Source organism: Mauremys reevesii, linkage group 16 (assembly GCF_016161935.1).
Source record: "Mauremys reevesii isolate NIE-2019 linkage group 16, ASM1616193v1, whole genome shotgun sequence".
NCBI classification, from domain to species: domain Eukaryota; kingdom Metazoa; phylum Chordata; order Testudines; family Geoemydidae; genus Mauremys; species Mauremys reevesii.
In genome coordinates, this window is record NC_052638.1 from 14,911,319 (window position 1) to 14,937,699 (window position 26,381).

Genomic DNA, 26,381 nt, shown 5'->3' on the forward strand with positions numbered 1-26,381 from the left:
TTCCATTCCTTTTCCTTTCTGAAGTTTTTACCGCGGTTGCAATGGTGTTTTGGCAAAAATAAATGTTACCTGCTAAGGATGGCATCTCTAGACAGAATTTCTGCTACAGTGAAGCTGTGATACAGTGGATACAATGCTGTACTTCAGTAATCAATAAAATTACTATTCCATTACTGAAGTATTTAACAAAAACAGGTCCCTGGAACACTTCGCTTTGAGAGCCATTATCATCGAGCAAAAAAGTCAGAGACCGTAAGAACAATAGAAAGAAGAGAGCCAGTAGGTTATGCTGTGTTTATTAAGATACCTAATTAAATTAGTTGTGACACACTGATTGTATGTGGGTGGAGGATCTAGAAGTTCTTTGCTTTTCTTGCACTTACCTTAAAAAAAGATTTGTCCATATCTTCCTCATAAGAAAAGTAAATAAGGCCCCAGTTCTTCTCTCAGTGAAGTCAGTGGCAAAGCTCCCATTGACTTTAAAAGGAGCAGGATTGGTTCTTACCTCTCTTTCATATCTATCTTATTGAAAGTATATTTATCCCCCTTTTGGAATCAAATCTATACCAAAGCAGCTAATAAAAGATTAGATTTGTGAAGAAATAAAGTAATTAAGCAACAAGTTGTATGTACACCTGAGCAGACATGTTATCAAGTGCACAGATAGGAAGACTGAAAATTAAATAATAATTAGCAGTATTAACATACACATTTACTGACTCATAATCTCCATCTAAACTTTGTGGTAGCAACAGAAATCTCTTGGCATCCGCTGCTAGCCAGTGAGACCTAATACATATAAGGAAATATGTTCTGTTTTCTCATTGATGTCCACCCATAGCTTACATTAACTTTCATACATGTATTTATGAAATGGTAGGTCCCCATAAAGATGGGATATTACATTTGAATACCAGGGAATTGGGTCCTGAAAAGCTGTTTTACTTTCTTAGTACGGTGATTAGTGATATCTTGAAAAAGTATCCTTAATTATCAGTCTTTCGTAACTGTGGTTTATATCTTATAATCTAGTGTCAAGATAATAAATATTAACATTATCCCACAGGATGTTTTCCAACTTATATAGTATAAAATATAATCACTTTGTCCTCCACTGAAACTCTTTAATGTGGAAGCAGGAGCCATCAAGATGACTGGAACATAATACGCTGCACAACAAGATGGGGAGGAGAAATGTTGGCCGATTGGATGAACCTTTAAACTTACAGCAAAAAAGGGGCTATGGGATCTTTACAGCCTAATCTGAAAACATACACATACAACTATGCACAAAACAGAACGCCATTTGCACGTGCAATTATATGCACAAAGTACTTGGTCAACTGCACTTGTATAACCAGTTCTGTGCACGTGACAGTAATTTTGTGCACAGATTAGTAATGCACATTTCTAATGTCCATGCAAATAAGACAAGAACTTACTTTTTAAGAGCCAAAAGACTACTCCTTCCCCACTAGCACAAAGTATGGAATGCAACCCCAGAAAAATTAAGGGCTGAGTCAGCCCAGCAATTATGTTTACAGCGTGTCTTGGCATTTCCAACCTGATGTTTAGACAACAAAGCTATCCGCTCTCTGGAAACTGGGGAGGACTAAATGATTTCATTTGTGGTCTATTTTAGTTTAAAATTATTTCCCCTTGTAAATAAATATCTATCATTTAAAATAATACAATCACACTAAAACAGCCATTTTGGGTACGATTTTCAAAAGTGCTCAGTGTTGACCTACATCTGCTTCCACAGAAGTCAGCTGCAAAACTCTCATTGGCTTTGATGGAAGGAGAGTGTGGCCAATGTTGTGTGTTTTTGAAAATCTCACCTTTTCTTTTCTACACGGAGCAAGCCATTAGATTCAAAACCAGAAAAAAAAAGCCTCTTTCCGAAAGCCTCATACTGTGCCCCATTCAGTTTATAGTTAGCCATGCTAAACACTTAGTTAACTTTTCCATGGGAAACATGCTCTTTACAGACCAGAAACGAACTCCTCAGTCTTTAAGTAGCAAAATAGAAGCAAAGCTGTGACAGCCAATTGCTTAGGGCCTGATACTGATCCTGAGGAGTGAGTGCCCTTCAATACCGTGACTCCAATAGTACTGAAGGCGATCAGCACCACCTCCCCTGTATACTGCAGGTATAGGCTCTTTCAGAGCAATGGGAGAATACAGTGTATTGTGTTAAATTCGCTCTTTAAGATGTACTGTACAGGTCATAAATTATTCTTTTTAATAAAAAAGAAATAAATTTACTGTTGAGTGCAGTTTCTGACCACTGCTGCTCCTTTGCTAAAGCCCCGGGGCTTCACAGGAGACAGCCTGATGGAATTCCAGTTCACAGCTTAATTTTCCTCCTGATAAAAGAGACAAAAAGTTCCTTTCAGTAAAAATAAAATTTAATATGGTCAGCAAAATTGATCTATTACGACCTTCAACCTTAGCTTAATTGTTCACAAAGGGCTAGTGGTACCACTGGAAAGTAAATGACTTATACAGAGCCTTGTAGCTCATCGAGCTCGGGAGGAGGGGGGCAGAAACGTGACAGATAATCAAAACTTTTAACATGAACCATAGCGAGGGTGGTTCTACAGAGCTCACCAAGACTTTCGGAGCCCTCTGCAGTGCCCCTAATAACTCCTTGGAACGAGACATGTTTACACTCAACCTGTCCGCTGGTATGGACTCAAACACCTAACAGCGACGCTGCCAAAGGACAGGAACGTTTGGGAAATTACAAGGATCTTGTTCTTGGATTTCTTTGGAGCCATTTGTGCTCCCAGGTCTGCGCACATGCAGGTCTTTACCTTCAGCTGAGCGGGGAACTGCTGGGAGAGGGGTGGAGACAGACTTTAAGGAGTCCATGCAGGGGATCCGGAAACTCTGAGCATGACAGAGACCTGTTCTGCTCGGGGTGGGGGTGGGGGGTTCTTCACCTCTCCAACTGTCAGGATTTCAGTGAGGCTGCTGGATCTGCCAATACAGACTGGCCATTGCCAATTGCCTCTTATTTGGCTGGAACACAGAAGCAAGATCTGGCCCATACTTTTTTTTTTAATGTTACTCAAATCCATTTTGAATCCCTTTGTACAGAAGCTTGTGTGTCAGTTCACCCAACAGGCTAGTTATTGGACCTGATTCTCTTCTCCAGTACACCGCTGTGTATCAAGACTTATTCAGTTGAAGTCAGTGGAGTTATTCCAGTCTGAGGGTACGTCTACACTACGGGACTATTCCGAATTTGCATAAACCGGTTTTGTAAAACAGATTTTATCACTAAACACATTAAATCGTGGTGTTTTGAATTTCCGGGTTGAGAAATTCATTGTCGCGGTGGTTCTGGGTAAATGTCGTCAGTCACTCCTTCCGCTGGGAAAGCAACGGCAGACAAGCATTTCATGCCTTTTTTCCCTGGATTGCCCTGGCAGATGCCATAGCATGGCAATCATGGAGCCTGTGTAGCCTTTTGTGACTGTCACCGTATGTGGACTAGATGAGGCGATTCAGCAGTGCTACACAGCAGCATGCTTTTGCTTTTGCATGATAGCAGGGATGGTTATCAGCCATATTGCACCATCTACCATACCATAAATTGGTAATAAGATGATTGTGGCTACCAGTCCTTTTGCACTGTTCCATTTGGGAATGACTCCCTGAGTCAATCCCTCCTTTTTGGTATCTAAAAATAGAATCAGTCCTGCCTAGAATATGGGCAAGTCCCCTAGAATATGGGCAAGTCCCCTAGTCCTGCCTAGAATATGGGCAAGTGTACTAGAGAACCACTGTATCAGAGAACCAGAGAGCACAGCTGCTCTGTGTCAGATCCTGCAGAAATTATGAGCTGTATTCTATTCACAGGGGGTGCTCCTGCAACAACCCCACCTGTTGATTCCGTTCTTCCCTCAGCCTTCCTGGGCTACCATAGCATTGTCCCCCACTTGTGTGATGAAGTAATAAAGAATGCAGGAATAAGACACAGTGATTTGTTAGTGAGATATGAGTGGAAGGCAGCCTCCAGCTGCTATGATAGTCCAGACAGGACAGTAAGGAGTGTGTAGGAGAGGAGCCCAGCATCCCTCTGCTAGTTCAGGGCACTTGAATCGGGCTGATGGAGCTCAGCCCCTGTTTCTATGATGATGATGGTTATCAGCCATACTGCACCATCTACCATGAAAATTAGGACCAGGCACCCTTGATCGACCTAACAGATGCTGGTCATCATGGTTACCAGTCCTTACCAGTCCTTCTTTGCCAATAGGCTGATGATGAGGACGGGTACCAGTCTTATTGCACCATCAGCCACCCATGGCAGTGCTGCAGCATCGGGTCTATCTGCAGCATTCAGTAAAGATAGGGTGACATGTTAGAGTCAAGAGAGGATTGTTTTCCTTTCACTTCTGGGGTGGGTACTGTGTTTGACCCTAGAAGCATTTGGAGCTCAGCCAAGAATGCAAATAGACTGCAGGAACTGTGGGATAGCTTGAATCCTCCAGTCCATGTTTGATTCTTAAAATGATTTTGAATTTGCTGATAGAACAGATTTGTCACATCCGCATGGTCCATGCGGGAGCTCTTTCTTTATTTTGATTTTTAACCACGCTGGGCAAACAGGAAATATTCTTTCCTGTCTACCTGGCCACTGCATCCGAGCTCAGATTGCTGTCCAGAGCGGTCAGTGGTGCACCACTAACCATAATCCGATATGTTAATAAGGCCTGAGTGGATAGCAAGGCCAATTATCTTTAGAGACCATACTCTTATGTTTAGGGACAGGACTTTACTCCCCCTCTCCCCCCATTTCATGTGTATGAGCAGGGTAGGTAGTGAGATACTGTAATTAGGAGGGTCATACCATTTGTAAATTGATGACTTTTAGCCCTGTCTTTATTTTGTTGGACCAAGGTAGTGCAATCCCTTGACTATCCCAGAGTGTGGCCACGACTGGGGCTTGGATGAGTGATAGAGGTGAGTGGGTGAGAAGAACAGATTAAGGATGATATGGCCCCTTTAGCTGACATGGGCTGTCCACCTTTCAAAGTTAAATCACACAGCCCAGGGCCTGCTTGTATCCCTAGCTGCCTTTGCATGTCCAGTAAACAACAGCAGCTAAGAGTGCTTTTTTCAATCTTCATCTAGCTAGAGACTGTGACCTTCCTTTTGGGTATGAATCTCACTACCATCGTCCAAGCCTTTTGTTAACTGCACACTGGACTCCTTCACCATGGTCTATTTGGGTCTAACATTGATAGTTCAGCTACAGTGAAGAATGCAGTATGTCTGGGTAGAGTTAGCTCACATGGGCTCTCTCTGTCAGTCCATCCCCCATGACACCCTCTGCACTGCTGTGCACAATGCCAGCACCGAAACCCTCCGCCACACCTTTCTGGAGTGCACAGTGGGTGCAAAGATCCCCCATGTGGTCACACTGCTGCAGCATCCAAAATCCCAGCTTGAGCAGCAACACCATGGAGTTAAATAAATAGCATGCAAGCTATTAATTCTGGGTTAAATTCAGAAGAGGGCACAGGGCCTACACAAGGTATCCACAGCCTAAGCCGTTTGAACAACATCCTACACCAGTTAAAGTTAATGAGATGATTTCACTGGGAGAAGACTTGGGCCTGCAATACTAGGTTTAAGTGATGCATGGGCAGGTCCTCTGCAGTGCGGTGAATTTCACCCTTTTCGAACACAGTCATGTTTTGTTCCTTTTTGTTTCCTTTTGCTCTAAACTTCCCTTTCTCCTCTTCTTTATTCCCCCCCATCACTTATTATAATTTTTCTCTCCACTGTCTCGTTTTTTCTTTTCTTTTAGACAAAAAAAGGTGACAGGTGGGATTTTCAGAAGCTTTGGTTGAACTCTGCCCCCATTGAAATCAATAGGCGTTTTACCCATTGGTGGGGAAAATCTCATACTACATATTTGAAATAATTACTTAGTGGTCATTCTAGCTGTCCTACTTTTCACTGCTGCTATTCTGGGATTTTTGTCAGAGCTTGCCCTCCGATTACTTCACTTGGATTATCAAATTGATAAAATTATATACATAAATGAAAATACGATTAGTATTAAAAATACAGATAGCTGTTTGCATGTCTTTCTCTAAATATATACAGCTTGCTCAAGAGATGAATTAACAATGCACTTGCATCCAAATGGCTATAAATCATTAGGAGGATGTACTGATAAGGAGTGTGCTAACGGCCACTTCAGCCACCTCCTCCCCCGATTCAATGCATAGTGCAGATACACCAGAATGCTCTCCTAATGGATACATTTGATACTAGCAATAGCAACAGCAGCAAATAATTGTTATTTGCTCTTGCAGTCTGTTTATTGGTGGGCTAGCACAAGTTGATACAAGTTCAGCAAGCGAAAAGAACCAACGGTATATTTACTAGGAGAGGATAGAGAGACAGTTTCCGTCTTGTGGTTGGTGTTGCGGTAACCCAAAGTTTCCCTCTGTCCCCAAGTCAGGAAGAACAGATTCTCCTCTGAATGGCTCAGAATTACTTCCTGAGCAAGGGAGGAGCCACATCCTGTGTGTATGTTGAGGAATGTTCACTCACCCAGGCAGGGCAGTAACTCTGTTACAGAGTATTAACAGAGCTATTTTTGTGTGGCTTTTTGTCACTCAACAATATGTGGTGCAAACACAACCTGCCTCTGTGGAGTAAAAGAGAGTTTAGCTATGAAAAGCTTGCAAACATCAGGGGAAGAACATTTCTTTTGTGAGCTGACGTCTGTGGCTAAATCTAGCAAAAATTGCTAGTCTCTTCCTAAATCTGGTATGTCAGACAGTAGTCAACTTCATATTGTTTGTCTCAATGTTCACTGATAGCCACTACCAAAGCCTTAGGAAATTCAAATTTTATTCCCCTAAATATTTTTAAAACTGAGGCTATTCTAGTCAGAACCCCGAGGCAATTGTCTGGTCAAATGTCAGACTCTGTATTGTATTTGAATGAAATAGCTGTGTCTATGAAAACTCTAGTTTTGGAACCATATTTGACTCCAATTTGAGCTTCTCGGATTATATTCAGTTGTCTTTCCTTCCTCCCCAATTTGGAAGATATTTCAGTTCCATTTCACTCCTTTGATCTGCTGAAAATCTCTCTCACCCACAGGATTTGAACATCAAACAAATTGTTGGGGGGGGGGTTAAACAACTCATTCATTCTTTGAAGATTTTTCATTTCAGTGCTGTTTCTGGATTATCTTTGTTCTAGAATTCAGAACATTGTATCCTGTTTATTTTAGGCTGGAGGCAGCACAGTGCCTGTATTTTGGTGTCTTTCAACTAACTCCTAGTCTTGATCTGAATTTTAGCTCTTTGCTGCCATTGTGGCCTGCTCCCTTTCATCTCTCTGAGGTTCTTGTTTTTTCCAGGTCATCACATTCCTCAGGGTAGGATTTGGCTCCCCTGTTTTCACACAAATTCAGTATGATTGTTACCTGCTGCTGTAGTGGGCACTAAATACGCCTTTATATGCTAGTTTTGCCCTCCCCACTTTCACACGTTACCAACTTCCATTGTGCCGATTGATTCTAGTGGCCATTTTGTTGCTCTTTCATTCCAATCACATCCCTACAGCACTTGCTACTTTTGCCAAATTTGAATCAACATTAAACATTTGTCTTTTAAAAAAACACAACATATTTACACCGTTTAACGTTTCAATTAACGTTGGAGGTTGGAACTTTTGGCTGCCCAACTTGAGATACCTGGAATCTGATTTTCACAAGATCCCAAGCATCTAAAATCCCATTGCAGTGAATGAGCACAGCGAGGTGCTCAGCCAGTCTGAAAATTAGATCGGTGATTAAAGTTGGGCACTCAAAATCAGAGGACATTTTTGAAAAGTTTGGTGTTGATCTATGAAATTAATCTTAGGTCGATCACAGAAGCTGGATTACTGTGCAGTGCCACTGTGGTGATGAAGGTGACAAACATGAATGTAGGTGGATGTTGTTGCTGACTGTGTTATTCAATATGCATTTAGTAAAAATGCTTTGTGGTATCATTTTTGTAATATGTAAAGGCCATTGATGGTGCAGCCGGTGTTGCCCCACTTTTTAATGGTGAATCTGAAAAACTCTCCCAGATTAAAATCTATCTTTCTAACTCACCACAGAACTGATTCAAAGTATGGGGATTACTCCGTGTCTCTTTCCATGAAATATACTGATCCTGCCCTACACACACACCTCAAACTCTTCTGGGTAGCAACTTTAAGGTGCAACACCCTTGTACCAGATTTTCTCACCTGTATGTGTGCAAATGTCTGCACCAGTTTCTCGAATTAAGATAGATTATAAGAGGAATCCAGTTAAAAGAGAGAGGTGGAGAAAAAGTTCACAGCAGAGTTTAAAAGGTTCTTTCCCACCTTGCCCCACTCACTGCTCTCCTTTTATTTTCTCTTCTCATGTTTCTGTTAGGTCTCCTCTATGCAATAGCATGCTGTGGTACCGAATGCTCATAAAACCATACTCAGTCCAATCCCAGGAAGCCATATTTGCATAATTTCTTTCAGACACTGATCATCTGCACTTTTTCCTATGTATCAGTCAGATGAGGTTCCTCCATTAACAAGCTGATCTTTTTATATTACTGGCCAGTTACCCAAGTAGGTAAAATAGTTCAGTCCCCATCCCATCACTAGGTGCAAATAAAAAAAATGGAATGAAACAGTGTAAGGTTGATCAAACATTTGTTATTAAGTCAAAGCCGGATTCAAGTGTTTGTGTGAGGTAGAATTATCTCATTCTCTTTGGCTGTGTCTTTCTGTGATCTACCAGTCAAGTATGTGATTGGATTTCAGCTCAACAAAACCTTAAATTACACACCTATTGTGCCTGAGCTAAGCCTAGTTTCACAGCACTGGAGAAGGCTCCTCACTGCTCTTTTGGCACTGTTCGATCTGGCTTCTCCTATCATCCGCAGGTTGATGAATGAGTAATAGGATTAGAAAGTCTCAGCTCTGAAATGCTGTAATTGTCACATTGGGTGAATTGACAAAAGGCCTGGGTGATGGATAGGTGCTCCGTAACGTAAAGACATATGTTCAACCTGCACTTACCAGCCAATGCTTAAGGGAATAGCAGAAATGAAAAGAAGCTTCCTAACTACCCATTCGATTGAAAGGACAAAAATAATCCACACACACAAAATAAACCTTTGCATAGTTTTTCCTACTAGTTTATTTCAAAGTTACAGAGCTATGCTTAATAATGGATGTTACTGCACCACACTTCAGGGAAGACAATACACTTGTTGAGTCTTAGATTGGTGCAGGTGATTAAAAGACGTTCATCACTAGCAAAGAAAAAGAAAAGCTGATTTCTTATCCTTGTTATGTACCCCTAAATTTAAAGATGAGAGGCCAGAGTGTCATATAAGGTAAATGAGCACAGGTCCTCTGAAGTCAGTGTACACTGAGTATCTGAACCTTTCTATTTGTAGAGATCAATTTTCTCTCAAGCGTCAATTAATATAAGTCACTGGAGTGAAAGTTATAAGGTGCCTCTTGTTTTGGAAGCGGGAATGCTAAAGACCATCCAGCAGTAGCCGGGATGCATTTGACTAGGAGTAAAATTATCAAAAGCACCTAGGTGATTTAGGAGTCTAAGTTCCATTTTAAAAGCAAATTTGGGTCAGATTTATAAAGGCATTTAGGCACCTAATAATATAACTAAGCAACCGGTGTGATTGAGAAAGTGCCTTAGCATGTTAGATGTCTAACTGCCCTTGAAAGTCAAGGGGAGTTAGGCTCCTAAATCACTTAGGCACTTTTGTAAACCCCTTCCCAGGTGCCTTACTGCATGCCTAAGTAACTTTGTAGACCTTGACACTAGACGCTTCGGAGCCTCATAATGCCAAGCAACCATAGTAGACAGGTAAATTCATCCAACTGTTCTCTTTTCTTGTATTTACCACATTTTTTTATCTTCTGCTCTTTATGAGCAATGGCAAGATCCCCATATTCAAACAAAAGGACAGGAAATTAAAAGTCAAAGTGGGGTAGCTGCTTATTTTAAAGTACAATCAGTGCTTGCTTCCACCAAGAAGCGGCTCCATGCGCTGCATATGAATTCCCAAACAACTTTATTTCTGTGGGCTTTTTTTAAAGCCTTTAGTTTAAAAATGTCCCCCCAAATGGTCTACAGATGTTGTGTGCACGGTCAATATTTGCCATCCCCTTGTCTCTGTCTCTGTCAGTGTGAATTTCATTTTAATTACAAGTGCATGTTTTGCACATTGTAAAACACCCCCAGCTCTGACCACCAGAAGAAAATGAACATTTAGCTCAGGAAACAGTAGCTGACCCTGTCTGCTCTTTTTCTTCCTTGGCATCAGCTTAGACTATTAACACCTTACGTGCATTGCCCCTGTGTCCCACGTATGTGTGTTCTGCAGCCATTTCATGCAATACCTGTCGTAAGTGCATAGTAAAAGCTTCATCCTGGGAATTCTCTTCTTCTCGGCATCTTGCTTAGCTATTTAATTCATTTACTTGACAGAAAAACCTTTCTATGTACCATGAGCTTTGTCCTTGGAATGCTGTGACATTAGCCTTAAACGCACACAGACCTTTTTTTTGCCGCCCAGTTCGCCTCTTAATTATTCATTCTCAACAGAGAAATCAGGGGAAACCTCGGCAGCCAATGTAAACATTTTGTAGTGGAAGGCATTTCTTTTTCCTAGAGCCCAGCGTGACCATGACAGTTAAGTTTCTTACCAAGAAACTCTTGTTTGTTCCATTTTTGTCTGAGACAAACAATATTTTTTTAAATAAAATCGTGTTGCTTTTCTCAGCAGAAGGATCGAAACTCACAAAGCAAAGCGCAGGCCCCATTTGAGGTGATTATTTTGCTCTGAGTGTACTTTGCTAATAAGTTTCAGTGGAAAAGGCCAAAAGCTGAAATTTATGTTTCATTTACAATATTCATTATCTTGCTCCTTGGCTCAGAGCAGCAGTCCCACAAGGCCGGCTATTAGCTTGTAACACAGTATAATAGAGTAAGATCATTCAAAGGCTTTTGCCTGAGATAATCTCTATCTAATGTGGCAGCTACTCCAAAGAAGTACGTTCCTGTTTAGCACAATTCCACGCTGCTCAGATTTTGTCCATGTTCACACATATGGACTGAAGCAGCCACTTTTGGAGAAGTCCGTTGTTAACGGTATGAGAAGCTTGGTACACACAGTTCCCAGAACCCGGGCTAACAACTGATCTATAGCTAGGGCCAGTATTTTGCCACTATTACTGTAACGTTGACTGACATACACAATGTTGGCCAATACCCAAGAGTTTTCAGTGGGGAGCAGAAATAACAGTGGGCCATCCACTTGCTGTTTTTTTAGAGGAAGTTTGTCTGTAGTGATATCGAGCTTGCATCACCTCTCCAAAGTGTTTCCACATTTTCAAGGCCTGCACAACTTCTCCCTTGCTGACGTCTCTCCTTTCGTCCCCTCCTACTCCAGCTCTTGTCTCTTACCCTCAGCCCAGTCTTCCCTTCTGATTGCGTCCTCTGGCTTCACCGCCCACTCCTGGCTTCATGCCCTCTTCCGTGCTGCTCCTTACACCTGGGACAACCTCCTGATGATTACTGTTCAGCAAACATACTGCTTCTCCTCCATGGATAAGATGGCACCCAACTCTGTGCTTATTCTGTTGTCTTTGTTCTACTTTATCCTAACTCATGCTTGTAACCTCTCCAAAGCAAGGACTCTATTAGCTTGGCACGTTGTACAGTGCCTGACACTGTGTGAAAACTAATATACTGGGGCAGCCAGTGTGTGAGTAGTAGTCAGATTTCTGAGACCTGGTCTACACTACCACTTAAGTCAATGTAAGTTACATCAGTCAGGGGTGCGAAAAAATCACCTTCCAGAGCGGCATAGCTTACATCGATCTAATGCAGTGTCTACACTGTGCTATGTCTGCGGGAGACACTCTCCCACCAACTTAGCTTCCACCCCTCTGAAGTTGACAGGAGAGTGCGCTCCCATCGAATTATCACGTCTTTATCAGACCTGCTAAATCAATGTTGATTGCAGCAGCGCCGATTTAGCAGGCCAGTGTCAACAAGCCCAGATGAGGAATTGATGCTCATGTAGTTCGGTTTTACTGACCATAAGCAATGGGGACAGAACTAATCCTTTGATCTGCAGCTCCCCAGTGCACCAAATTCTTCCAGCCTCCTTAGCAACTTTCAGAACACACATGCCTAGACTCCAAGATATCCAGGTACTCCATGACAGCACTCCCACACCTGGTGAGTTGGACATAGGTGGTGTGGGACTCCACTTGTCTGCCCCCATCTAGCCAATGCTAAAATTGTGTTGCTTGGTGGGAGTGGAGGAGGCGAGTTCAGATCAGGCCCAGTGCAAGTTCCTCAGGGACCTCGGGGTTTATTTAGCTTGCACTGCTAGATAATATCTGTGAGGCCATTCCACTGGTCAGGACTGCCAGAGCACCCCATGCTCCAGACCTGTCCCTCACACAGCAGGGCACCACTCTAGCTGCCCTAAAACACAGGAGGGGCTGGTGCAAGGATTCATATACACCCAGGGATGTAAATCCTCTTTGTGCTGCTAGAGCAGCAGACATACAGACTGGTCCATAGTCTTTAAGCAAAAACTGGTTAGCTACAAACATTTGATCCAAAACACGTCAGCAAGTAGCATGGCAAGACACTTCCCCAAAGCACCAGAGTGGGGAAAAAACACAGCAGCACGTTCAGAGGTGGACAGAAACTGGCAGCTAAACTGAACAGCAGGACAGAGAATTGATTGTCCCTCCGAAGAGGCTTCACTCTTCTCTAGAGTCCCCATACAGCGCCCAAACACTGGCACATTGACGGAGATGCCAATAGATTGAAAAGGTAGAATGTTTAAGCCATCCACTGCCCCTAATGGTGTACTCAGAAATGGCGGATGCAAAGAAAACTGCCTTGTATTTTATTTTTAAATATTTGTGTATCCTTAATGGTGGACAGATGATGTAGTGACATAATAGTATCCACATATCACATTAAAATCCCTCTCTATGAGGACTAAAGTCTTCACTTGCAATGGGAAGGACTCTCTGATCTGCTACTGTAGGTCTTTCCCTCTTTGTTTTGTTTGTTTGTTTTGTTTGTTTTTGTTTTTTTTTTTTTTAAATCTGATAGCTACTCGTTACCAGTATCAGCAAGTTGCCAGAGTCATCTGGTTTGGTCCATTATGATATTTCCTATCCTACATTCCTACCTTCTTTAAAAAAAAAACATGTCCAGGAATTGTTGTCATTGGCTAAAGGGACATTAAAGGAAACTGACCAATAAGTGAAGTAGGATCATTTCACTCAGCCCGAGATGGCTGACAAAAACTGTATCACTTTCAGTTCTCTTAGCCTGAGCTATGCATATTTAGCTTTGCTGTCCAACATTCATTCCCTTTTTGCTAAAATGTAAACTAAAATGGAAAAATAATTTGTCATCAGGTGAGCTCTACTTTATTTCACAAGCTATTAAATCTAAGTCTTCTCAAGACCGACTTTGCTCCCAGCATTATGCCGCTTCTGAATTAAAATTTAATTCCGGATGGTTTGACAAGTCACAAGTTTAACACAGGTCAGCATTATATTGACATGGAGTTAATTTTAAATTGTGTCAGCATTTCCTGTTTCACGTGTTAATGTCAATTAGCACCTTGCTGCATAATCTCAAAGTCTTCCCTTATTACTGTAAAAGTAGTAAAGCCGGCAAGGTGAAAGCAGCTCTATTCAAAACACCATTAACTAACAGCCAAACAGAGAGCTGTCATAACAAAATAGTGAGGTGAAAGTGCCTAAGCTGCTCTGGATTTGAGGTTAGTAGCCTCAGTCCTTTTCCTTATTCCTGGTATTAGAGTGTAAGTATGTCAACTTGGAGAGAAAGGCTAATTACTCTGAGGCTCTTTGAAAAGTGTGTTACCGTTCAGGATCTCTGAACCTAACATAAAGCTCTTGGCTTTAGATTGCACCATGTGTAGCTTGCTGTAGGTCATCTGTTAGTGTCTTTAACGTGCTCTGCAATGTGCAGTTTTCTTCTGGGAAACTTGTGCATGTCTGCACAACTGTTTTTCCAGGGTTTCACACATGCTACAGAAGTCCAGTGTCTTATAGCACATTTCACTAAAGCATTTTGCAAAGTGTCTCTAAACAAACAAACTCCACAAAATCCCCACCCCTCAATCATGCAAACTGCATTTCCTTGGCTTGACAGCAGCTCGGGGTATGTAGTTCTGGGACTGGCTGCTTTCTTGCCTTTTATCTTATTCTAACAATATTCAGTTGAGAAGATACCTTGTGTGAAATCCCAACCCCTTTGAAGTCAAGGGGAGTTTTGCCTCTCTTTTGCTAAGCATAGACGTGCTCCTGATATGGAATGCTAGAGAGAAACTTATTGCACTTGGACTGTGTTCTGGGGAAACCTAGTAAGAAAATTTCTACACAAATTAAATTTCAATCAAGAGTGGAAAGGAAATGTTGTGAACTTATTTTCCACTTTCCAACCACCTCTAGTCTTGGGTCTAATTGTGTGCCCAGGAATAAAAAATAAGGCCAGGATTTTCAACAATAGGACCCTAAAGTCAGGCTCATGTGTTCAAAAATTAGGGTCCTAAATAAATGGCCAGCTGACCAAAACTGCTGAGTACCCAGTGATTCCAACTGAAGTCAGTGGACACTCAGCATTGAACATCGGTCCACTTATTTAGGAACCTATTTTTAAAAAAAAAATCTTGACCTAAACAGATAACATCTTGGTTAGTTGTAAATCTCACGTAAAAACTTCAGATACATGGTCCTCTTGCTTGAATCCAATTGCATGTCTGGGAACTTAAATAGTAAACTCTTTGGGACAGGGGAAATGTCTCTCTATATGTTTGGAAAGCAACTCAGCCATTTTGAGTGCTACCACAATATACATAGGTTATAAAATGGAACTATCCTATAGAATTTAATAGGACTGAAACCAATATGGTTCTACAGAAATTAAGACCCTATAGGCATTACATTAATAATCTATCAAGAATTAAGTGTATGCTGGAATTCTATAGGTTGGTTTAAATATCCTACAAATCATTCTGTATTGAATTCTATATGGCTTCTCCATTAGGAGAACGCAGGACCCCTTCTGGCACTGTAATTACCTATTGCATTCTGCTGATCACAGTCAAAGTATAAAGCGCATTCTATTGTTCACAGTAAAATCTGAGCTTGCCACTTGGTTTCTCCTAGGCATGGGCCCACGGTATGGTCAGATATGATAACGTTTATTGCTCTTCAGATCTGCTTTCTGTGGGTGGCAGCTGACATAGGCATTATGCACGTGCTTTGCAATGGGGTTCTTATCATCCTTTGGATTCTAAACAAATTGGCTAAACAAATTAATGCCACACACCCTAAATTGGCTGAACAAATTAACACAACACGCCCTATGCGTGAGGGTGTATTTGAAGCCCAAGGATTGTGCATGTTATAGCGAGATTTATTTTATTAAGAAGGGTGTTTCACACAAATGTTTTTTGGAGAGAAGCAGCAGAGCATTAGAGCTTCATGTCAGAGCAGGGCTTTCACCAAGAACTTTCTTAGACTCCAAAGCTGCATGCTGACATTTAATTAGTAAACTCTTAAAACGGATAATTTGTATGATCAAATGCTTCTCATTCGTTTCATAACAACACAAATAGTGTTTCTTGGCAGTTAGAACAAAACCATAAGCATGTTGAAATTGAGCACATGATGCCTTGTTTTGACATGGAAAGAAGTGCCAGGTAGAGAGCAGTATGCCTTCTGCAGGCTTTGGTCGGCAATGGGGTTCACAAATCGAACCCTGCAATTTTGTTCCCAGGAGTCAGCAGTGAATCAACCTCAGCAGGTTCCACTTGGGGGCTGGAGTTCATTAACTTCGATTCTCAAAGCAGAAAATTCCCCTCTTCTAAAGGTCCCTGCCTCCAACAAGCTGCAGACCTCCCTGGAGAGAACTAGGAGGTCTGTGTGTTCCTGAGGCTTGTTGGATGAGGGGAGTAGTCGGAAAGGAGGGATGCTGGCATCGGTGAGGCAAATACATGAACCTTGTAATTGTGTGGACATGCTGTATGCATGTCTGTGGAACATTTAACGCCCGTTAACTTCCAGTGGGATCAATGTGAATGCTTTGGGCAGCTCTGCAGCTAGGCACCTAAATATGTGCTCAAAGATGACGGGATCTAGGCCACAAAACTTGTAGCTTCAGTGAGTCTCCCATCCTCAGCCACTGGCTGAGGTGTTGGTACTGCAATTGTTTCAGTGCAGCAGGAAATGCTGCTCCCTCAGCTTTCACCCAGCAGCCAGTGCTACTCTTCATGCTACTTCTCACATCAGTTATCTCCCTAGCATGACTCCCCTCTCTCCTGTTTCTTGGTAGGTCCCGTGTCTGTCTGGGATTTCTCTAGAGACTTTGTGTAAAGAAGGAAGTAAAAATGCCCACCTAAAAATATACATCTTCAGCTCACTCTGCATCTGGGGCTATTGCCGTAGCACTGAAGCAGTGTTACAAGGCCACTCGAAGTGGTCATGGCTGGGTTAACTGAGTTGCCCAGCGTATGATGGGATGGAGTCATGCTCACGCCCTCCCCCTTATGTACTATCTTTGTCAGTGGGAGTTTTCGCCCCACTCTGATGTGATGCAGTTAAATAAAGCAGCACGTTCCCAGCCTGCAGTCCTGGGATTGGACTTATTGTTGTTTCACTGAGTGGTTCCTTTGCAAAATCCACCTCTCCAGGTGGGAGTGTCTGTTTAAAGGAGGAGTGTCCCCCCAAATGTAAAATGATATTCCTGGAGATTCATTGTAACGACATCCATGGGATCCACCTTCCGGAATCTCAGTCTCTCTGGAAAACCCTGGCATCTTTCCCTCCTTCCACTTTATCCCCTATTCACTATTGCCTCCTTCTTGTCCCCACTAGTAACCTCTTCATTTGTCTATCCATTCACTCTCTTACCCTTCCGTCCCTCTCTCCCCCCTCACCCCTGCTGCCCTCCTGTTCCCTTTGCATCACTCATTCCTCACCAGTTGTATGGTTGCCAACCCTCCAGGATTGTCTTGGAGTCTCCAGGAATTAAAGATTATGTCATGTGATGAAACCTCCAGGAATACGTCCAACCAAAACTGGCAACCCTAACCAGTTGGTGCCACCCTTCTCCCAGTAACTTTCTTCCAGTTCCCACCCACTCACTGGTATTTTCTTCCCACCCTGCCAGCAGCCTTTCCCTCACCTATTTCACACATATGTCCCTCCTGTTTATGTCTGTTAATGCTTTATGGTGGAGACAAAGCAAAGGAAAATCTACCAAAGTAGCCAAGAGCCCATTGATTTCAATGATGTAGAATCAGATGAGTGTTTGGCTCTCAAGGTTTTGTCATGGATCTATAGCAAATGTGCTAGTTTGTGCAATGTTCAGCTAGATATGTTTTTGTTAGGCTTTTTATCAAGGGTCTCAAACTCGCTCTGTCTTCATACAGGGAACTGCTGAAATCCTACGGTCACAGTTCAATCGTAGTCTCTGCTTTAAGTTGTAGCCAACTACTGTGTCCCATTTTTCTCTCCAAAAATTGCCATTGTAACCTTGCCATCAACTCAGTAGCTTAGCATTAGTCAGGAGAGGGGGTGGGATTGAAATGTCTGGTGTCCTCGACAGGTCAGCCAGGAATGTCTGGTCCCCTTCTCCTCCAGGGACCCAGCCTTTAAGCTCTGTAATGCATTTAACCTCTGTCACATCAGGGAACAGGGCTCTCCAGAAGCAGCTTATTACCACTCCACCCCAAAGCCAGCTCGTATGTTTCATTTTATTTTTATAACGTTTGATAAATTACATTCCACCCTTTAAAAATTACTGTGGTTAATATATGACTGTTAAAGAGTTGTTTATAGTTCACATAACTCTGTTATAGCTTGAATTTCGTAACACAGAACATTAATAAAGGTGGCAAATCTCCCTGGGTTAATAGTATTACTTGTTTTTGCATATTTGGACTTGCTTGTATTTGTAAATTTCTCCTACCACATTATAAAGTATGGGCCAGATGCTGATCTCAGTTACACCAATATAAAACTGGTGAAGGTCAAGAGAGAATTGGGCTCTAGACTTTCAAAAGAATTTAGAATGCTTTATTTGAATAACTAAATTCTGTATTAAACAGCTAGCTTTCTCAATGCATCTGCAAGCAAGAGTTTTATTTGAGTTTCTGTTTTGTTTTCATCTTAACAGTCTGATTTTAAAGACAAGTGCATTTTTTCTACAGTCCTCAAAGGTTTATTAAATTTGAAAAAGGCCATATTTCTTTGTTCTTGGTAGTTGGTTCAGTAATGAATCCAGCTGCTCGAGAGCAAATGTTTAAAGTAAGATCAATTGTTCAAGCAAAGCCCGAGCTAGTGCTGTAGCCAGAGCTAGACAAATACTGGGAAAATTATTTGTGACATTCATTCAAATTTTTAAACCAATTCACTTTCTCATCCCTTTTGCGTTTGCTTCTCCTGAATATTCAGCTAGCAAGTCAGGAATGTTCACCCACACAGTGAATTTTAATTGAATACGGTAGGAGTCATAGTCAGCAAATTTTGAATTTTCCAAGAATTCACACATGGAAACAACATAAAAATGTGGTTTTTCATGAAATGGCTATTTTTACACTGAAACCCAAAGAAATGTTCAATGTCACAAGTTTTGGATAAATTGCATTTATTCTGAAAGAAATTTGAAATTCTGTCATTCTGTACTTTAGAAATAAGACGTATTTTTAAATACCATGTTTATATAGCTTTGCTTCTCCAAAGAACTTTACAAACAGTGGCTAACTAATCCTGTAGCCCCGTGAGGTACAGTAGGTAAGTAGATATCATTAGTCCCATTGTGAGAAAGCTGAGGCATAAAGCAGTTAAATGATTTACCCAAAGCCACAGCGGGAGTCAAGTCAGGATTAGAACACAAGAGATCCTGTGCTCAGGCCCTATATCAGAGACTGCCAACTTTATTGATTCAGGTACCACCTCCTTTAAAAATTGTTGTGAAGTAAATGGCTACTAGATCATGGGTCTTTCTCTCTCTTGTTGTACAGTACCAATCCCAGTGTTGCCAACTCTCACAGGTTTATCATGAGACACAATATTTGGTGTTTTTTCTTAAAGCTCAGCTCCTCGAGTCATGAGAATCTCAGCTTTCATTTTAAAAAGAAAAATGTTTCTAGCCCTCGTGTTTATGGACAGAGATTGAAACCAGGAGTCCTAAAGGCTCCAAACTCAGAAAGAATAAAAAGAACCCAAAATGAATGTTGTAAACTCTCCTGGGGTTTTTTTTTAAGCAGTCTCATGATTTTTGGCAGGGACCTGACTCATGATTTTTGAATGCTTGGTTTTGGCAATCCTTAGTGTATTTTAACTACATTGTAATCTGTAGGATTAAAAGTTTAAGGTGTATCAATGCTGTTCCACCCACACAATTCCGCCCAACTTGTATTATATTGTTTTATAACCTACTTGCTGATTTGGAAACTTCACTAAGTGAATCAATTGGCACAAGCAAAGGATGAGGACAAATAGATTAAGTGATCTGAAGACTTTATTGACAATGCTTGGATAAGGATGTGCATCGGATCAGGAAGAGGGTTGAGTAAAGCATTCAGCCTCAGGAAGAGGGTTGAGTAATTGAATTGAATTGAATTGGCCTCCTTAGCACTGACCCCCCACTTGGTAAGGCAACTCCCATCTTTTCATATGCTGTGTATTTATACCTGCCTACTGTATTTTTCATTCCATGCATCTGATGAAGTGGGTTATAGCCCACGAAATCTTATGCCCAAATAAATGTGTTAGTCTCTAAGGTGCTACAAGGACTCCTCATTGTTTTTGCTGATACGGACTAACATGGCTACCCCGCTGAAACCTAGCACATTTCAGAAAGCCATATAGGGCTACCTCTTTTATAAAAGAACCTGGTTCTTATTTCCATCCAACTATAAGACCCTTCTCTGATCCCAAGCTACCACCCATGTCAGAGGGTTGTGAAAGGCCCACAGCTAGCCAAGAAAGATTTTCCCTGGTGCAGGCATTGCATAGGACAGTCATAGGCTGCCCTACATAGGCCTACTCACAAGCACTGGTGCAGGGAGTATCCTGGAGGAGGGGTCATGGGTTGGAGGGTGTGAGATTGGTGCACCAGGGTAGATTATTTTAATTCATAGTTATTACAGATGTGCCTAATGGCCAACCAAGAATGGGGTCCCTTTTTTCTGGGCACCATACAAACATAAAGATAGTATACAGTCCCTGCCACTGGCTGCTAAGACTTATGGGGATTCTGGGCAGCACCACTGGCCAGGTGCTGTGCTGAGGAGGCTGCCATAAATTAGATCAGCCCTTTCAGACTGCCCAAATTGTGCTCCGAGTCGGGATCAGGAAGGTGAAGAGTGTGACTTAAAGCCCTCTTCCAGGGCTACGAGTTCTGAGCTGTGCCCCCAAGGCCAGCATCACAGATGCTCCCCATATGCTTCTTGTAAGAGCAGTGGAAGCAGAGAAAAGGATAAAGGGAATTTGAACGCAGATATCTTAACTTTTAGGAATAAATTAAGAGTCAGGCTAACATTAATAATGTGAGATTTCAGGCAGGGCCTGGGCAAGTGGAACAAAAAACTGTAAGAGATACTGTTTTGCGACCGTGTGTTAGATAAGAGTGGAATACAGACTGTAGCAGGAACTGATGAGAAAAGAAAGAAATCAGAAGGAATATGTATAAACAAGATGCGGTTGTTGATCATTATTGTCTGTAACAAAAGGTATAAATGCTTGCCCTAGTTGTTTATCTAACAGAGACCTGCCTGGGAAGGAGTGCGGGGGGGAGCCCTTGTACAGGTGTACTCTCCCCTTGCAAGTGTCAGGAAAATAAACTGTCTCTGACTTGTTGCAACCAACCTGAGAGTGAAGACTCTGTTTTCTTCCACAGAGCTGTGGCACAAATCCTTCTTGAGGGTCTTTGTTACAGTTTTAGCACTCTCCAACTATAATGTTCCAACTGAGGAAAGATAAATATTGGCATAATTACATTCATTTTCTAAAAAGTTCTCAAATGGCCAGTAAATGAACCCTACATTCCCAATTTTCTTCTTCAGCTGCCATGGTGCAGAAGATGGTGAAACACAATTATGCTAGTTTACAACACTGGGCAAAAATGACTTTCTGTTTAATAAGGAAATACCTGGAAATCAGTCACAAAGCAAATGATATTAATGAATGGCCATTTGGCTGCAGATGAATGGATCATAACCCCGCAAGTTTTATCTGCATCAGTCTTTGTTCTTTAAAAGCCTTCATTTCAAGAGTGAATCAGTCCTAAAATTATCAACTAGGGATGAGGAACCATATTGGGTGCAAACTTGGAAGCCAATCAAATATCAGGAGAATAACATTTGTTCATGGAGCAAAACATTTCCCTTTGTCTGCTCTTTGAAATTTTCATTGGCACAGCTGCCCCAGGAAATGTTCTTAATGGCATACTTCAGTGGACAGGAATACCTCCTTCTAGGTGGATGATGGGGAGGATCAATATGGAAGACGAAAACACCTAGGTGAGGTCTGCTCATGAGTAGAAAAGAGGGTCAGAATTGATGAAAATGGAGTGGTCTGTATTTGGGATTAGCCTCACCAATCTGGTAAAAAACAAAGTACAGACATGGGAAGCCCTGGTTTGCACCAATTGAAGTTACCCGAGTTTCAAGCAAGTGTAAGCTCAAGTGGTACAAATTGTGTCTTTCCCTTTCTACACTTGGAGTGTTCACTATTACAACTACACCATTTGCCAACCACCAACAACCTAAATATAACCAATGCCCTGAATTATCCAGTGCACTCCACATCAAACCCTGAATGCTTTATATCCTTTGTATGTAAATAGAGGGATACTCAGAAGACTGGCTTCTTAACAGCTCTCTTTTAAGTCCTCTGCTCACTTCACACTATGTTTCTTTCACCTTCCAACTGCCTGGTGCATGCTCTCTGGCTCTGTAATGTTTAAGTAATACAAGTTTTTTAACAGGCAGCAATAGAAAACTAAAACCCAAACCATTTTCAGTTCACACAACTATATGAAATGGTGTCCAGCTTCACAGTTGTTTTCCTCAGAAATGCCACTGAAAGGGAGAAAAATTGATTGTTTTCTTGTCCGACCTGCTTCGTGGCTATATTCCTCCTTGCCAGCTCTACATAGCCATGTACAGCGCAGGCCACAACTGTTCAATTATGCATGCGTTCTCCCCCACAGTGTTTACAAGGAAGCTGAGATGGGAGGCCAAATTTCATTTTCAGCCTGAGATCAGACACACCTGTTGGTGAATGAAGCCAAGGTTTTAAGTGCAGATGAAATCAGTAGTTCTGTCCTGGGGGGAAGGAGGGATGTGCCGCATAACTTCCATTTGAGTCTTAAAAAAATAAAACAAAACTATATATTTTTTTGTTGAACAACCACATTTAAGAACCTGCTTATCCCTGTACAAGACCTCTGTGGCTGTGCAAAGGAAATGCCTGATGACAGGGTACAAGGGGCAAAATCCAGCTCAACTTCCTCTCCCCTTGCACAGCTGCTGATGAGAAGGGCATTAAGAGAGGCTCCTTGGAGGGAGGAAGAGCAGTGTCAGAGGAGGAGATCAGGCTTCACATGCAGAAGCAATAGGATTGGACCGAAATCCAAGCAGGGGAAAAGGTTTCCTGATCATTTTAAATCACTTTACTTTCTTGTTATGAGCACCAGCCTTCGAAGAACAGACCTGTTATTGTAATTAATTTTTTTGCCTGTTGAGTCAGTTACCAATTTACATCACTGTCATCAATGTTTCCTTGCCTGGGCTGAGTGGGACATGTTGAAGACAAGCCCGAGTCTCGTTTTTCCTGCTGACTACAGAGTTTGGCAACTCGGCACAAACCCAGACTCCCTCTTCCTATCCCCTTTGTCGGGATGCTCTCCTCTTCATGTCTAGCCACTTTCCTGTCTGACTGGACTATCTGACCTCCAGAGCCCTCTTCTGGGTTGATTCTGGGGAAATGGTTCATCCTCTTCTTGCAACACACAGCGGCATGTCAGTGTTTGTGCTGAGACAATGCAACAACACCATGGCATGACAGGTGGCATCCCTGTGCCTGATGGTTGAGTTGGACAGCTTCAAACAAGGTGTGTTCAGGTAGGGTCTGATTTCTTTTCCAATTATTCTCCCAACCCTATTTTATACTACCAGATAGCAATCAAAGTTTTCACATCACCTGATCCTGTAATCTTAGCGCAAGCAAAGCTCCTATTAAAGCCAATGATAACTTTACCAGGGAGAGGACTACAGGATGCAATCTATCGGTAGCTATTAACCAAGTTCTATCAATTCAGCAGAAAACATTTTGTTAAACAATTAGCCCTCGGTACATTTGATTTTTGGCTTTTTATGTTGCATTCCATTCGCTTAATATGCTCTTGATTGTGAACAAGCAGACAAGTGCGCACACATGGTTCATTTGGCTTTTTGACACCACAGTGTCAAACAGAATGTCCATGTTGAAAACCATTTGAAGTATATTTGTTCCTTCACCACATTAAAACAGTAAGTTTGTGGTCAATGTTTCTTGTACATCTTAGAACCTCATACTGCATCATTTGACGCTTGTCTACTGAAAAAAGTAAAATACAAAGTCAAAATACACAAGATTCGGAGTGGACCCAAAGTCATAAAAAACACCAACACAGAAAACAAATACAGCCCTGGCATGCAGAAATGAGCAGGGCCAGCTATTCCAGTTATACTGAAGACATCCACTTTTATTACATTACATATGATACAAGTCCTAGCTGTCAAAATTCTCAGGAGCACCTAAATAGATAATAAACAATCAGTGCAAGACTTATGGCTACATGTTTTTCATAGTATTGGAAATCACCTGGGAACCATATTTTAATGGAAAATACAGCTTGATGGAGACAAGCTTCATAGATTTATGAAGAAACTGCAGCACAAATCAACTGGAGGGTTTAGCTTTCCAGAGCGATGGGGAAGTACTAGAAAATAGCACACACACACACACACACACACACACACAAAAGTGAAGAAAGGACGAAGAAGGACACGTAAAGAGGCAAGAAAGAAGAAGGAGGGCCCTTCTAATGATTTATGATTGAGAGGGGGAATATGCCTACTTGTGATCTTGTTACACTTACTGCTCTTTGTGATTGTTATTCTTCCCTTAAGAGAAGTGGTCATGTTACGCACTGACAGAAAGTTACACCTCTTCAATGTGATTTGTCCACTTAAAACAACATTTATCATGTTGCCAGTTTATAAATCATTTAGGCCAACTAGATTAAAGCTATGGGAAGCCAGCACCCCTAACCGATCCTCATGCCAGATAATTCACAGACCCGCATTTATTTACACTAAACCTTGTCAGCCAAAATACAAGAGTCCACTGCCAGGTTAACCCTGATTCTCTCCTCTGAATGAGAATGTGGAAAAAGATGTTGTTTTTAACGTGCTGAAAAGATAGATCCATGCCCACTTAACTTTCAATACAAATATAGCAACATCAATCCACATCATGCCAACATCCAGGTTGGGTTCACTAACACTGACACTGTCATAAATAAACAGATAGTTAAGGGTTAAAGTGTGTTTTACCTGTAAAGGGTTAACATGCAGTACCTGGTGACCACCTGAAAGGGGGACATCAGAGAGAGATAATTTTTCATCTCTCTGAGTGGAAGCCTTTGTTGTCTGTGTTCTTGTGTGAACTCTTTTTTTTCTAAGAGAGAGAGAGTCTCCAAGCTCTCCTCAGAGTAGTTTCTACTAATTAAGTGAAATGAGTTTTAATTAGCGAATTAGTCTATGATTGATTTGATTTTTTATATTTGTGTGTGTGTGTGTGTTTGCTAAATTTGCTGCTTTTGCTGAAAAGGAGGGGGAGGAAGCAGGGGAATGGTTTGTTTCTCCTGGGTGTAGAAACTCATGGATTTGGGGCTCTGATCCCCTTTGAGGATTTGGAAGGACTGTGTCTCAAATCATTTTTTAATGATTGAGGTGGTGGCCTACTAGATCTAAACTAGTTTGTGTGCATTCCTTAGGTGGGGAAGTGCCTCAGGTTTGCTGGGGGGAGATAGGAATCTCAAGACAGAGGTTTTTTTTGCTCTGCAAGGAGTGTGTCCTCCTTTGTGTGATCAGGATTCCTTGGTGGGGGGGGAGTGCCTCTGGGATCTCGTCCATCCAACAGGAAAAAAGGGTTTGAGGAGAGAGAGCTCCTGCATTTTTTTTTTTTCCTGTTTCTTTGAAATCCTCTGGGAGCATACATACAAAGGTACTAAGTAGGACCAGCCGGTCAGCTGGGCTTATTAGTACACAGCTCAGAGAGAGAGGGAGATTTTTTTTTTTTTGAATTTTTTTTTGGATTTAGCTTTTTTTCTTCTTTCTCTTTTTTTTTTCTGTGCTTGAAAAAAAACAGCTAGGAAAGAGGTGTTTCTTTTTTAGGAGGCGGGTTAGAACCCCACCACTGAGTACTGAGCTGCAAAAGTGCTACAAACAAACCAAGGTTTTTTTTTTTTTTTTTTGGTCTTCAGCAAACAGCAACACAACACATTTGCAAAAAAAAATTTTTTTTTTTTTTTTTTCTCTTCTCTCTTGAAAAAGGAAGGGTTAGGAAATGGGAAACTAGTCTCTGACTGCAAAGCAACACCAGCAAGCCATACATAAAATTCACTGACTGCAGAGGTGTGGCCAGCACCACCAGGCACTGTGTTCCCCCCAAGAAATTTTTCCACCACACCAGGTGAGAACACACTGCCTTCTTTGAAAAAGTTTAAAGGACCTGCCATGGGTACAGACCATCCTGAAGACCAGTACAGGACTGGCCAGGGAGGTGGTGCTGTTTATTTGCTGTCCATCCCCCCATGCCACAGGACCCTGTCTGTGTTACCAGAGACCCAGACAGAGGGTGGTGGAACGGATCCCATGCCAACAACTACAGCAACAGTCAATAGAAACAACCTCATCACTCATTTGTTGTAAAGGACTTTTATATAAGGACATTCTTTCTGGTAAACACCAGAAAGGCCAGCATCCTCAAAGACAGTTGGTAAGTGTTCTTCAATGTCAAATATCTTGTTGTTACATACTTAGTAGTATATGTAATAGTGCATGTGTTTTGTTAATCTGTTTATTTTAAAGACACATCTTAGGAATGTTTCACACTTTAGAGGAGCAGAGCATTTTAAGACCAGTTCAGAGTAACTGAGTAGAATTGAAAAAGTTCAGTGTCAGCCCACGTCTTTAACCCAATTCGTATAT